Source organism: Tiliqua scincoides, chromosome 5 (genome assembly GCF_035046505.1).
Source record: "Tiliqua scincoides isolate rTilSci1 chromosome 5, rTilSci1.hap2, whole genome shotgun sequence".
NCBI classification, from domain to species: Eukaryota; Metazoa; Chordata; class Lepidosauria; order Squamata; family Scincidae; genus Tiliqua; species Tiliqua scincoides.
In genome coordinates this window covers 17,437,855-17,453,571 of record NC_089825.1, presented here as the reverse complement: position 1 = coordinate 17,453,571, position 15,717 = coordinate 17,437,855, and the positions used below count along the sequence as shown (strand labels likewise).

Here is a 15,717-nt window from a genome sequence, read left to right as displayed (position 1 = left end):
GGTTACATTTCCTACAAAAACATTTTCTTAAATGAGATTTATTTTGTATTTGGCTTGGTTGGGCTTACATAAACACTGTTTTTTTTTCTGATTTCTTTCCCTTAATTGCTTCAAAGGCCTGCTGATAATTTTACTCACAATTATGCAACTTAAAAGCAGGAAGGTTTTTGGACTACTGGTTTTCCAAACCAGTTGTTGTTTGAAAAGTTTCCCAGGATTGTACCTCCTCTGGCTCTGGGAGTTGAGGAACACACAGCACAATCTATGCATGTCCACTGGGATGTGTCCCCGCCCCCCTTTTCAATCACATGAGCAGAAGGAGAAGAAAGAGCAGTGGAGGCAAGTAGGTTGACAGAGATGGGCACCTCCCCACCCATCTGCTACCTGAAGTGACCGCTTCATTTGGTCTCCTGGTTGGGCCAGCCTTGGGCCAGACAAAGTCAGATGGACCAGACAAGAATCTCATGGCTGGGAGAAACTGACTTCATATGGGATTTAGGACCAATCATAGCATGGCACACATTTCAGTCAAGTGACCAGCCCATGTAGGAACTTTTATCCATTAACTGTGTAAAATACAACAGCAGAGGTAGATAGAGAAGCCAGGGACAAAAATTCCTCCCTACATCAAGTTTCTCCAATAGAAAGTCAATTGGCCAGCATTTAATGCAGTATGGGTCACTCATTAAGTGTAATGGGCATTTTTCAGCAAGGAAAAAAAATATACAGAGATGTATTCTTGTCTTGAGGCCTTTGATTAAAAGGTAAACCTGGGAGTAAGGGTATCAGAAGCATCATGGATAGCTTTTTAGCCAAGAGAAATGGCTAAATGGGTTTCAGAGACAAAAGTGTGTCCTTTCCAGGGCCCAACAGCTTGGGGGGGGGGGGGCATCATATAGTACAAATTACCGTAAATCCTCCAGTATTTGCGCACTCCGTTCCTGCGGATTTGCTTTTTCACAGGAACAAAAGTGTAACTTACGTCACATGATTCACAGGCTGTTTCTGGCTATCAGTGGCCACTCTGAAGTTATCTGCAGCCGTTCTGAAGCTGTTCTGAAACAGGGCCATTCTGAATCCAAGGTGGCCATTTTGAAGGTGTTCTGATCATTTCCTGGGGCCAGGGTCATCATTTTGAAGCTACCTGCACCCATTCTGGAGGTGTTCTGATCAGGTGATCAGGGCCTGGGGCTGACAAAAGGGAGGTGTCGGTTTGATTTTCTCCCTAACCCTATTCATTCAAAAGGTTCAGTGATTCGATATCCAGTGGGTTTTCCAGGAACCTGAACCTGCTGGATAACAAGAATTGGCTTTGTATTGAACATTGTAGTCAATTTGCAAGGCATTGCTTGCAATGTGCTCTAAGGCAATGTTTTGGCTCTACAATAAAGATTAATTTGAGAAAAGGAGGAGGATGTCTGAGAATGTTTGTCTATTTGCCATTAGCCACAAGTTCTGCAATTTGTGACACAGCCCATTAAATGTTGTGGTAAAGGAAACTGTGGGAGGGTGGGGGAACTTCCAGCAATGTGCATTTAGTTTATAAGTATGATTAAATGCCATTAAGTTAAGAATGTGATGGCAAATACTTGTTCATAGTTAATGAAGTGTTTGATCCACCATTAAGACTGCAATCCTATACACACTTACTTGGAAGTAAGGATCAGTATGTTCATTAGGGCTTACTTCTGAGGAAACATGCAGAAGATTGCACTGCATGTTACTAAAAATGCAGAAAGTTGGGTACTCTTACCTTAGAATAAGCCTAACATAGCATCCCTACAGTCCAGGGAACTGTATGACTGGCTTATTTGCTTATCTAGGACTGTTACCCTGCACATGCCTGATCTCGTCTGATCTCGGAAGCTAAGCAGGGTCAGGCCTGGTTAGTACTTGGATGGGAGATCGCCTGGGAATACCGGGTGCTGTAGGCTTATACCATAGTCTTTCGAGACTGAAGGTTGCCAACCAGGACTGCTTTTGAAGTTTTTTATCAGTAGAGATGGGAACCCAAGTCAGGCGACTTGAGTCTGAGTCACAAAAACACATTTTTGCTGACTCTTGTACTCTCAAGTCACCTGTCCTGATGACTCTGGCACTGACTAGAGTCGCACTGACTCGGCACTTAGTCCCCACGCATGCAGACTCCAGTCTGTCTGTGTCTGGGTGTGCTGGCTTACCTTTTTCGCTGCGTGAAAGACCTCATAGGTCCATCATTCGGACTGGGCGAGCAGCAGGGAAATTCTTGCCAGGAGACAGGGAAGGATTAATGTTTTTTTTTGCATCGAGCAGGAGGTGGGGAGGAGGGAGCCAGTTCTCTTGTCTATCTCTGAAGGACCTGATGAACAATGGATGAAAGTTTTTTCCCTGGACGAGGGGAGAAGGTGGGGGGGGGGAGGCGGTTCCTAGCCATCCAGGAGAAATGGCATGACTCCAGCAGGATCACTGAAAGATCAGCCACAGTGGGACCACTTCTGAGTAGAGCTGCAAAGCATTGGTTCATACTGGTAAGCCTCCTAACTGCTGCGTAACCCTCCTCCCTCTTGCCATTTCTGTCCTTGCTCTCATGCAGTCCATCCCACCCTCTCCTACCTTGTTTACAGATGGGATGGAGACAGCATGGGAACATTTAAAGAAAACTCTCAAACACACACACCACAGCAGCAGCTCCATTTTTTTCCCCAGAACCACGCCTGACACATATATCAAAACGACTTAAGACCCGAGTCTTTCAGAGTCCCCAAATGCTCTGAGCAACTCGGAAAGTCCACCCATTAGGACTTGTTTTCAAGTCAAGTTAAAGGGGGTGGAGACCCATGACTCAAGTCAAATCGTACTGAATTTGCCCATCTCTGTGCATCAGTCCCCAACAGTGACTTCTCTATGGGTCAAACTTTATAAATCTTAACATTTGAATAGCACTGAGCGCACAGAGTGCTTTACTTGTTTTATTTTGATAGATACCTTACAAAAACCTGCAGGGAATGTCAGCATTATTGTCCCCATATTGTACCCTGGGCAGTGAGGGGGTGACTTGCCTAAGGCCACCTAGTGAGTCTATGGCAGATATGAAATTTGAACGAGGGAAGTCCTGAGTTGTAGGCCCAGCTCTTACAGCCCAATCCTGTAGGGCACTTATGGCAAATGAACTCCCAGTGCTCCACTGTAAGTGTTGCTGTGGTGTTGCAAATGGCACTCTGCTGTCATGAGCATTGGGACTGTTGATGCAAATGGTGCATGCAGAAGTGGTTCCTGGATGCTGCAGTAGAGCAGGTAAGGTAGTGGAGGGGATGGTTCATGGGTGGTTTAGGGGATGTTCAGGGTGGGGAGTGGGCTGGGCAGCGGGTGATTCTGAGCAGCAGCAGTGCATGCCAGGATCCAATTCCTGTTTTCCTGGTCCAACACACTTCCTTCCTCTCTTTGAACTTACACCAGGAAAATAGCTCGCATAGGTCCAAGGGGACCTATTGATGGCCAGATTGCCGGCAGAGAGGCAAGTCAAAATTATTTCCTGGGCCTCTCCTGGGACAGGGGGTGGGGGATAGGACTGAGTCCTTAATCACTAAACCACACCAGCTTTCAACTTAATTACATCACATGCCAGTTTGCCTGCTTTTCCTTATGTAAACAGCATGCAGAGGAAGGGACTGATTACAACTGGGAGCTTTAACCCCACTCCTTTCATGGTTTCAATTTTGATCAGCACATTCCCCCCCCCCCATGCTATATGCCCTGGAAGAAAACCCTCCCATTGGCTTCAGTTGACAACTTTTTCTCCAGGGCATTTGAAGGACCCAATCCAGATTGGGACCTCAGTGGAGGAAGATTTTAAAAAAAACTCCTTTCCTCCCACAATCCCAATCTGAATTTTGTTATCCTAAAAAGTAAAGGCACATGCACTGGGGCCAATGAGGTGACAAAAGTCAGGGCTAGGTTGACCCGATGTTGCATCAAAACCACTTTTAATCTAATGAGTTTTTTCAAGAGCCTTCCTCGTTAGCCTTCCATTTTCTTTTAAACCCTCACTGGATTATGAACTTTCTTTCTTACAGATCATTTTTCTTTTCACAAACATTTTTCAAACTAAGAGAAAAATAAATGTTTCATTTTTTAAAAAAGTGTGTGTATAGTTTCAAGAACCAAAGCAAAACAGAAAGCTTAAAGGTCAAAAATCATTCATGGGGAGCCCTGTTCAGAAGGCACTGAGGCTCTATAAATAGATCCAAAATGATATACACTGTGTTAGAGAGCTTTCGGCACAGCCCACAAATTAAACATTTCTAGAATTTCTACTGAGATCATGCAAAAGGAAGGCATTGTGGGCTCTCAACAGAATCATGTCTATCAAGAAATCTGTGTACAATGGAAAAACTGTATCTGTAAACATCATGTACTATGTTGACCACAGTTGAAAATTGACTGTCAAAGCAGCCTTGCTCGTGGTCACAAAATGTGAATGGGGGCCCATTCCCACCCCCATGGCTTCCCTCAGTGAGGTCAAGGGTTTGCAGAGACAGCATGGAGTGTATGGAAACTGGTGCCTCATCCAACTAGTATTTGATCAATGACAGCTCTTTGGCATGAACCCTTTTCACACAGCCATTCTGCATGGAAGGGGGAATGGGATTTATGTCCGCTGGCTGACCTCCATGCACTCATGCAAGGATGGAACTCAGCCTACCCATGGACAACTTGTACATGCAGAGGCTCTGTTACATGGGCTGAAACTCTGTTCTTATCTTCAGATGAATACATAGCAGGTGGATACAGCACATCATTCTGTGCAGACCTACTAGGTGGAAAGAGCTAAGAAGGCTTCCAGACAAGGTTACCCAGCTTCTGATGCAGTGTACATTGATGGGGTGAAACTAACTGCAAGAGCTAGGAAAGCAGACAGTAGGAATGGTTCAGTGTCACAGAGGAAAGTCGAAAAGGTTGAGAGAATAAGAATCAGGAGTTGACTTCATGCATCAGCATGGAGGGCATATAGCAGAGGAGCTGAAGAAGGCTTGCTTGCTAAAGGAGAATTTGTTTTCTATAAGTTCCGACTCTTTATTAATTGGTAGCAAAACACCTCTTGCAACCCTGTGATCACAGCACCAAAAGGGAAGTATAATGAGGTAGAATTTCCAGGAAGAAATACTCAGCCTGGTGGGGATTGGGGTCTACAGTTGCTGTCCTTCCCTACATGTTGCTTGTCAGTGAGAATAGCCACAGCCAGCATGGGACATGCAGGAATCGGCCATATGGATTCAGCACATCCACTAAACTCTGTGTCTGGTTCAATCTGTCCAGCATCGTCAAAGGTCTTGTCCATGCAATTTCAGGAGGACAAGAAAGAACAAGACCCATGTATGGAACGAGCAACTTTATGAATTGCCTTCAAGCTGGTTATCACAAGTGTATTCAAAAAGGCATTTACAAATGGTAGTGACTCCTGTCATTCAACTACAACTGTTCCTCTTTGCCTGTATGCTAAGAAAAAAGCAGTGGCCATCCCATATGTCCATTGTATGGGGTAAGAAATGCAGGCAGGGCACCCTGAAATGAGCACCCTGCAATATAGTCAGTTCAGGAGAAGAGGCACCCTGCCTCACAGACTTACCTCCAAACCATTCATGCTGCCTCCTTCAAGCATCTCGTGAGAAAGATGAGTGAATAACAGCTCTGTGAGAATTGGCTCCAACCAAGTCAGCTGTAGTTCCTTTCATTAGTGGAGGGAGAAAGGAAGAAACGGAGAGTGGCTTATTTAAAACCCACCCAAACAGAATTGCATGCCGCTGGATGAATGAAGCTAATTCACTGAGAAGTATTGACAAAGATATAAGTAAGCATCAGTGCAGCTCGTGTCTTTTCCTACCAGCGAAGCAAAAAGGGACAGGCCAGGAGGTGTTCACTAAAAGCTTCTTCAAAGCATGAGATAGGTGACTACAAAAGTCTGCTAATATAGTCTGCTAATAATACAAAAAGGTCTAATATAGTGACAGGACCATTGAATCCTAGACAACTGTCAAAATGCTTTTGACTGAGTGCTTTTGATCAAATGCTTTTTACTTTCTTAAAGCGAGCAGAAAACAGCAGAGTATAGAGCCAAGCGGACAGCACATTGTGGACCACAGAAGGAGCACCTATGAAGTGTGAACAGAGGAGACCTGTTTACTACCTCAGTGAGAATTAGGCAAAAGAATCATTGCTTTAAAACAACAACTAGACCAGGGGTGTCAAACATAAGACCCAGGGGCTGGAAGTGGCCTGCAGAAGCTTTTTACCAGCCCTCAAGCTCTCAGCTGCTGAGCAGTGCTGAGGTGTTACTGCTGAAAAAGCAGCCCACATGAAAATTGGGCTCTCCTATGTGTTGAAATATGATCAAGATTTGTGCATTTTCTCTTCGGTCATTTGCAGCTAATGAGTTCCTAAGTGAGAAAAAGTGCTTATTTTTTGTTATGACCTGTTTAATGACACCACTTCCTGCCTGATGACATCACTACTGGCCCTCAGCAGACATGATGAATGCTATTCGGCCCTCTGAATGAAACAAGTTTGACATCCCTGAACTAGACTTTATCTCTGGTAACAGAACAATAGACAGCACGTCTGGACAAGAAAGCAGAAAGAGAGCAGCTTCTCACTACACTATTTGTACTTGGACCTCCTGGTGTAGCCCGAAGAATGTGATTTGGCCACCTGGGTTCCTCTCCCTGTTCTGCCATGAAGCAGAGTGGGACCAGTCACTAACTCTTAGCCTATTCAATCTCATAGGACTGTTGTAAGGACAAAAATGGAATAATGCCCAGGTGTGCCACCCCAAGCTCGTCAGCAGGAAAGGAGAGATGCAATAAAGCAAGAACAGACTGCCAAGTACAATGCCCAAGTGCAATGCTTTTCATCAGTTGTGAACAATGTGCATCATGGGTCAATAACCACCACTTCTCTTGTGAAAAAAAGGAAGGAGGTCTTTCCTTGTCAATATCCCGTAAATGAAAATTATATAGAGAAGTGGCGGGTATTACAACACCCAGTGAATGTGAGGCACACAGTGAATGTGAGATAAACTTGGTTTTTCTGTCAGGAACCATTGATACAACTGCCACACTCAAAATAGCGTCAGGTCAGACTCAAAGAAATGGGTGTGTGTATTTTGAGTGGTCTCCACATGAGCACATTCTCTCAGCAGGGATGCCTCCATTTTCCTTTGCAGACCCGAGGTAAATTTACTAGAGCCTCCTCCTAGCAGGCACAGTTGCCTTCGGTTTCCTAGGAAGCTGAATCACTTCTTCCTGAGAATTTTCTAGAAGCCCCTCGTCACTGGGAATTCACAATTAAATATGGCCAGGATTCCCTTTGGCTCAGCACGCCCACACGCTAACTGAACACAGGACAACTAATAACCATAATAATTTAACATGCTGACTGAGTCACCAAAGCTACTTTTCCCAGCTGTGAGACGCCAACAATTTTTTCCTGATCTTGTGGCTCTGGCAGACTCTGGAATTATGAAGCACATGAGCAGCTAATACAGCTCCTTTCTCAGCCTGCCTGTGGAGAAGTTGCTGTAAACCAAGGCAAAGGGGACAAAAAATGAAAGGAAAAAAGAAATGGCCAAAGAAGCTCTACAGAAACTCCTCCAGGCAGAGGTCACAGATGATAGAATGGCTCCCTTGTTTTAGTGCTATCTTCACCGGCGCATGTATTTGTGCCTTTGCATTTCTACCAGCCTGTTTCGTTTCTGTCAACATACAGAAATGATAAGGACTTTGGTATGGCATGCTAATACTTGATTTTTTTTTTTTTTTAGCAACCTGATTCAGCTGTTTGCCGCACAATGCACCAATTGTCAAGGCATTGCTGTGGCCACTGCCATGTTGTGTATCACACTCAAGCAGCTCAATACAGGGTGTTTCCCCCCCCCCCAACAAAATGCTTTTCTCCTACCATGTTAAGGGGAACTCCCCTCTGTGACATTTGATGACTTTTCAGATAACAATGAACAAACCCACAATTTTGTCAGCTGTGAACAATGTGCATCATGGGTCAATAATCACCACTTCTCATGTAAAATAAAGGAAGGAGGTCTTTCCTCTCCACTGTGAGATTTGACAACTTTTTAGACAACAATGAACAAACCCACAAATTTTGTTCTTACTGCGACAGTAGCGCAAGCATGCACAGCATCCTGTCCCTGACTATCCTGGCTGCAGGAAGGCATCCATGCTGGGAGGGAATTGCTTGTCCATTGTCCCTTCTTAGATGTGCTTTGCTCTGCCCAAAAGGGATAGCCAAGACAAACGGTTCTCCCAAATAATGGGAGATGGTTGAACATGAAGAAGCATAAGGTTGCTAGTATTTGATAGGTATTTGATAGGTTGCTAGTATTTGATAGGATAGGAAGATCTGCACAAGCCTCACTGAAATGAATGTGCAATGGATAGGAATGCTGGTCGTCCCGTCCCCCCCAAATGACCCCATTTCTCTAGCTTCTTCTCTCACTTCCAAGCAACCTGCAGTCTCTTCCTGGTCGCTCTGAGGCTCCCTCTTTCCCCCAGTGTTGCCTCATAATGCATTGCGACTACAAAGAAAATGCATTGTGATGCGTTCTGGGGCAACACTGGAAGAAAGAGGGAGCCTCGGAGCAACCAGGAAGAGGCTGTAGACTGCTTGGAAGGCTGCCTGCAGCCCTAAAAACACAGTGCAGGTCATTGCACTAAGGTAAATAAATCTATTTTTAACATTCCCCTTCACTTTCCCTAACTTTTAAGTCTCCGGTAACCGCAAAACAGCAGATAACCAAAACCAGTGGTTATCAAATCTGCAGATGCCAGGGCACCCCTGTATACAAGATACAATCTTGCAAGAGTCCATGCATTTCACCGGAGCTTGCCCAAAGGACTGGCCTTGCTATCAGTCAAGGTGAGATGGTAGATTTGGAGGTTCCATTAAAAAAATGAAATATTCATAATATTTGGGGGTTTTGACATATTTAATGCCATAGTGTATGTATGTGTGTGGAGGGGGTGTCAAAATGTCTCAGGCCATCTGTGCTTACAGGAGAATTTTCCTGGGCATGGCAGCATATTAAAGAAAGCTGGCAGTGCCTCGGAAGAAGGGTCATTGATGTGCCACTAAATGCTTTTCCTGGATCTTCATCCCAGAAATGCTACCACATTCAACAGAGTCTGGGTGAATTGTGCAATATTTATGTTGGCATCAAGATCCACATGATTGTCATCTCTGCTGTATTTCTGGCCCTCTGCCACTGTTTACATACTCCAGTCATCTGTAGCTGTGGCCTATTTGCTCTTTGATTATTAATATTGTATGTTCAGGGAAAGGAAACATTGAAAACACACAATCTGGCAGCTTTTCTAGGGGTGGCAAGCACACTCAGTATGTAATGAGAGCATATTTTTTCTGTCAAGTAATTCTGCTCTTCTATTTCCAGCATCAAACACATACGCACACTTACAGATGACATCAAACATGCTTTTAACTTATTCGAACCTTAAACTCTTTTGCTTGGCAGTTAAATCCCAAAGATGTCAATGGAACAACCAAAGAAGTGTCCTTGGGGGTGAGTTCATCCATTCCACTCATGTTCATCAGGTTATAATGGTTAGATCAAGAGACAACCAATTCACACCATTAAACTAATATTCAATATTTACAACATGCTTTCTGTATGTAAAAAGTGGTTCATACTTACTACCTTAATGTTGCCCTTCTAATACCTCTGTAAGGTGGACAAATATTATTATCCTCATAATAGCTGGAGTGACTTCCCCAAGGCCACCAGATGAATGCAGAGGTGAGATTCAAACAAGGGGAGTTATGATTCAGAGCTCACAGTCCAATCCTATCAGAGCCTTACACTGATGGATCTCATGAATTGTCAGCATAAGGCCAGGCCCACCATTGCACAAGCTGATCCAGCAGCAGGTGGGTGGCTACCAATGGCTCAAGAGCTCGGAAGCCCTGGGCTGCCAAAACTCTGCTGGAGCAGGTAGTTGGCAGAAGGGGCTGTTTGGGAGAGTACTGAGGTACTCATGAGTAACTTAAGTGCATTTCAGTGTTATTTAATCAGGAGCTTTGTTCTACTTTGCATACAACCCAAGGCATTTTTTTTAATTTGCTACAACAAGAGAAAATGTAGGAATTAAGATGAGCTAGATAGAGAAGGTCTTTTTAAAAAGAGTCCATCATTAATACCTATGCAGAAGGAGAGAGTATACTGCAGCTAGAGACATTCAATGGAATTATGATAATAAACGTATTTAATTACGGTTATTGATTTGGTGTTTGCCTGTTAAATCTTACTGTATTGTGCCTAAAATATACAGTATGCTTGCCAGTTATCCTGAAGTTTACATGGGAAAGCCACCAGATGGCAGTAGAAACCAACATACTGTACCTCATACAGTTATGCTGGCCAGTCACCACCATGCTGGTTCCAGATATTACACTAAAATAATACTTCCAGTGAGTAAAAGTGATGTTTTTGTGGGTCACGTTTAGTTGTGCAGGATTGATTATTTATTTATTTTCACAGAGATAGCAAAAGATGGGGGTAGATACAACCACATCGTTATCTCTATAAAATAAAACTCATTAAATAAAAAAAATTAATCCTCTGTCTTTCTTTTTAAAAAAAATATAGGCTAAGATTCAGGGATCAAACAGATCAGAACTATCTAAATATCTAAATTCTCTAGAGGAAAGAATTCCACGTATCTTGAAGCAACTTCCCAGAATAAGTCTCTTTGCTAGGCCGATTTGGTACAAGGGTGGTGCTACGGACAGTGATTCTGGATTGTGAGCCAAGAACTCATTACAATTAGTTAGAATGAAAGTTCAGCTAAATACTTATGGAACCACAGAATGTTAGGATTCAAAGATGCCTTGGTGGTCATCTAGTCCAACCTCCTGCTCAATATAGGCAACCACTACAGCACTATTTCTCAACCAATGATACAGGTAACACCAGTAGTACTTGAGGTGATGTCTGGTGGTATTCACAGTACCCCTAGACACCTGCCTCTTTGCAGCAAGATCAGAAACATGATGCAACAAACAGCAGTAGGAGGCTTGACTCAGTGGGTAGAGCTCCAAATCATGCTTTTCCATGTTCAAAAAAGCCCTCCAGTCCACCCTGAGCCTCTTACTGGTGTTTGTTGCATCACATCTGGCCTCCCAACCCAGAAGTAACTGGTGATGAGGTCATCACCAGTTAACTTTGGTGGTGCTTCAGACAGGTGGATCATGTGAAGTGGTCCGACAGAGGACAAACCTTGAGAAACACTGCACTACATCACGTCTGATAGGTGGCCACCTGGCATCTCTTTGAACACTGCCAAAGAAAAAGAGCCTGAGACTGTCTGAGTCAGACTTCTAGTGCCGGGAATTTCTCACAGTCAAGAAATCTTCCTTGTGTCTAGCCTAAATGTACTTCCCTATGTTTCAGCCCATTGGTTCTAATCCTGCCCTCGGGAGCTAAATTCTCCCCTTCTTCTGCATGATAGATACCTAAAGATGTATCTAGATCAGTGACTTCCAACATTTTTCTTCTCATGGCACACTGACCACTATGGCCTTCACTTTGGTATTCATTTCTTGTAATGTCACTTCTGGCTTCTGGGAGACTCTTCCGGGTTCTGTGGCTCTATTTCTAGGGCAACTATCTGTAGTAATGAATTGTCTATCCCTCTTCCGGCAAAGCCGGCAGAGAAAGAGGGACAGACAATTTGTTACTATAGACAGTTGCCCTAAAAAGAGAGCCACAGAACCCAGAAGAGTTTTTCAGTGATTTTCAGCCACTGTGCTCCAAACTCTGGTGACACATCTGGGGACCTTTCATGGCACCAGTTGAAAATAACTGATCTAGATGAAGATAGTGATCATATCTCCCCTTAGTCTTCTCTCCTCCAGAATAAACCTACCATGCTCTTGTTCCTTGCAGGATTTGCTTTCCAGATCCTTCCCCATCTTTGTTGCCCACCTTTGTATCTGCTCCAGCTTATCAATGTCCTTCTTTATATATTAAATATATAGAGAATATCTTGGTAATTCCTATGTCTCACCATGCTGTGGAACATATAAGATTTGTAAAGTAAAATCACCGCAGGGTGACTTTTCCCAGTTGACCATCTGGGCTCATTTCCTGCTTCTGTGGTAGAGGCACCAACCTGTGATAGTCCGCAGACTGTAATACAGCTGCCACATGGAAGCCTCCTTAAACATATGAACATTTGAAATGGCTTTCCATGGAGTCAGATGACAATGTTCTTCAGAATTCTCTGCTGGCTGACAGCAGCTCTCTAGCATTTCAAACAGGGTCTTGTAATGACCCCATGACCCCAACCCCATCTGGAGATAGCAGGGATTCTTTGGCATTCAAAGCAGATATTAGTATAGACCAGCCTGCAAACTGTGCCCCATATCACAGTTTTGTGGTCTGGCAAAATACTCCCAGCTGGCAGAGTAGTTAAGAGCCTGTTTACATGTTCCAACCACTACAGATTGGCTACATTTAAATTGTGTCACCTCAGATGGCAACCGTGAGCATCTGATGCGCTGTTCATGTGCATCAGCTGAGCACTCTGAATATTTGTGAATGTCTGCAGAAGTTTGGGGAGTGGGAAGAAGACAGAGAGGAAGCTTTCTGCCAACATGTGAACCATGCACCAGAACAACACACCTTGTGGTGACAGTTGCCCTGTATCATATACTCACAACTCAGTGTTGGAGCACCTTCATTGAATACAGAAGGTTCTCATTTCAGTCCCCAGGTGAATCCAGTGGAACCACTGTCAATAGAAAATACTGGGCTAGGTGTACCAGTGGCTTGACTCAGTATAAAACAGCTTCCTAGGCTCCTCCTCTCTTCTCCATACAGGAGTAGCTTGTGAAAGTCTTCAGCAAAGGCAGATGGGGGTGTATGGTCACAATTCATGGAGCCTGCAAAGTAGGAGGTGTCTCTGGGTGCCAAAGTACCCCGTGGGCAAAACCAACAGTTCCACAGCTGAGCCTTTCTGTGGGGGTCATCTGGAAGTCAAGAAAAGTTGAGCCATCTACACAGCGTCAATATTTCCATTTTGGAACCTCAGTGGGCAATGTAGTCCTGGCACCTCTCTGATCCAAGCACATGGCCAGTATTCAGTCTTGTAGATCATGTATTAAAGCTCGGCCAATCATAATAGCAGATTTCATGCCTGGGAAGATCTCTTTCTTTTGCCAAGAGCAGCTCATGCACCAAGGGAAAAAAATTACATAAACATTCTGAGCATATATCAAAATAAATATTACAAATTGCAGTTTAAATGACTCCCATTAATGTTTCAGGGTTTGTTTAGCATTACGTTGATGTCTATAAAAGTGTTTCCTCTCATATCCTTTGGCTGACTGCAAAGCGAAGTTTTTTTTGCCACCCCACCCCCGGAACGTGCAAGGAGATATCCACATTATATCTGTAGGAGACACTGAATGACATGCTGTTCTCAGCCAGATTCTACTAGATTTCAGCTCCATTGCCTTAACCACAGGCACGTCCTCTATCTAGAGTGGCCAACTTCTGAGCTTCTGATACTCGTGTGTTGAAAACAGCATCCCAACTGCAGGCATTAAACAAGGACATTTCCACCATCATTTGTTCTCTATGTCAAGAAAATCTCCAGTTGCTCATTTTTGTGACTTGGGCTACTGGAGAAGGCACAGCAGCAAAACCACTGAACAAATTGGCAAACGTACTACGCCCTCAGTATTATTTGTGACTCACCAGCCCTGTTCTTGGTGACCTATTTTGGACATCACAAGAACAAACCTTCTTTGTGTTCAGTACTGCCCTCTACAAATAAATGCTGACTGCTTTGATACCTACAGGCAGGACCAGCAGCCACACCAGTGTGGCTAGTGTTGTCGTGTCCAGCATATTCCCATTTCCTTCTTTCCCCCCCCCCCAACATTCAGTTTGCCTCTGAAGAAGCCTAATAATAGTGATCATTCCACAGCTTCTGAAACACCCAAACCCTGTCCTGATGTTACTTGAACATGTGTGGTTGGGGTAGGGCAGTAAGAGCATGCACAGCTCATCATAAGGCCTCACGGTCCCCCTCCATGTACATGCTCTGCATGCAGTTAGGAATCCTGATTTCCTGATCACCTCAACAGATTTTCTAATGATGATTATGAAATGATTTCATGGCCCACCAAGAGGCTCACCCCATGCCTGAAGTTCAGGTTACAGAGAACTGCTCCTGGTCTTTTGCCATGGACCTAGCAACAGAACCTCTCGTTGCTTCCTTTACCAAGTCCCCATTTATCCCCTTTTCCTTCCTTCCCTACACTAAAACCTCACTTCCCTAAACCCAAAAGTCTATCTGAGCAACCCACATAAATTCCCTCTGTCCTCTGTTCCCCCTCTTTCCCCCCCGTACACACCCACATCATTGTACGTATATCTCTTTTTTTTCATTCTAAGGACTTCCTTTCTCTCCCCTTCTGCTTTCTCCACTTCACAGCAACAGTTTACCCCTAGACCTAGCTGTGAAAATCTATTGCATCAGTTAGACAATCCTATATTGCTTTGCTTTGGTTTCCCCTTTCCTATTATTGTTATCCCCACAACAAAATTTGTTGTGTTGCACCTTTCTCCCTCTTCCTTCCCTGCCAAACCATTGAGCAGTGCCATTGGCCATGACCATGGACACACCGTGGGTGCAGCGAGACAGAGCAGGTACCCTGGGCACACAGGGGTATCTGGGTGCAGACTTACTTGGCGGTAAGTAGCAGTGGTGGCATCCTCCCATCTGCAATGTTCTAGGCAGCTCCTGGCCTCTCTGTAGGGGGCAATGACAGATTCACGCTCCTGTTCCTTCTCCTGTGGAGAAGGGAGCCTCCACAAGAGAAGGAATGGGGGCGCAAAGCTGCCAGCACCCCCTTCCAGGGAGAACCCAGAAGTGATGCCATGATATCATATGACGTCAGCCCCAGGGTGCCGGGGCAGTGTGGTACACCACTGACCGCTACACAGGACCTCCACACTCAAGGTAGTTTGCTCCATGTTCACATGCTACACATGTTTAAAAGTGCATAAGATAACAATACAATATCCATTGTTCCTATCCTCTGCCTAACGCACCTACTATATTCCTGCGTCTACTTCTGGTTGGATTGTCCAGTGTCCTGCTTTCTCCTCCTTCCTTTTCTTCCCCAACTATCCTCTTCCATAGCAAGTAGCAAGCTCCTGAACTGCTTCGGCCGCAATTGTTTCCGAGTAGCTGCCAGCCACAGCTTTTCTTGGAGGATCAAAAAGATCTCACAGTTATGCCTTGGATTTCATTGTCTTCTCTATTTTTAACTCTCATTTCCTATGTAGCCGTGTCCCAAGAATAGGAAGGCAGTATTTACTGAGCACCACTGGAATATAAATAGTGACAACCAGTTATCACGCCAACCCTTCTCCTTTCCCAAAGCACAACATCTGGTGCTGTGGTGTAGCCAATGTTCATGTCACGCTGACATATAGAAAACACAAACCAAGAATTCTTGTCTTCCATGCTGATGCAGTTGTGTTGGTTGGGCAGAATTCATGCACAGAGTTCCAGCAGGCAGAGATAATCTAATATGACCTTCAAGTTTTTCTCTCTTTTCTCATTCCCCAAGTTCCATTGTGCATGATAAATAGGGAAAGAAAGGAGCCCCACTCCAAAGGCTATTAAGAACTGCATT

At 44.4% G+C, this 15,717-nt stretch overlaps 1 pseudogene; it reads left to right on the top strand.

The window, feature by feature from the left end:
• The first annotated feature begins 1,817 nt into the window (after nt 1-1,817).
• LOC136654913 (5S ribosomal RNA) lies at nt 1,818-1,934 on the top strand (annotated as a pseudogene).
• The last annotated feature ends 13,783 nt before the right edge of the window (nt 1,935-15,717 follow it).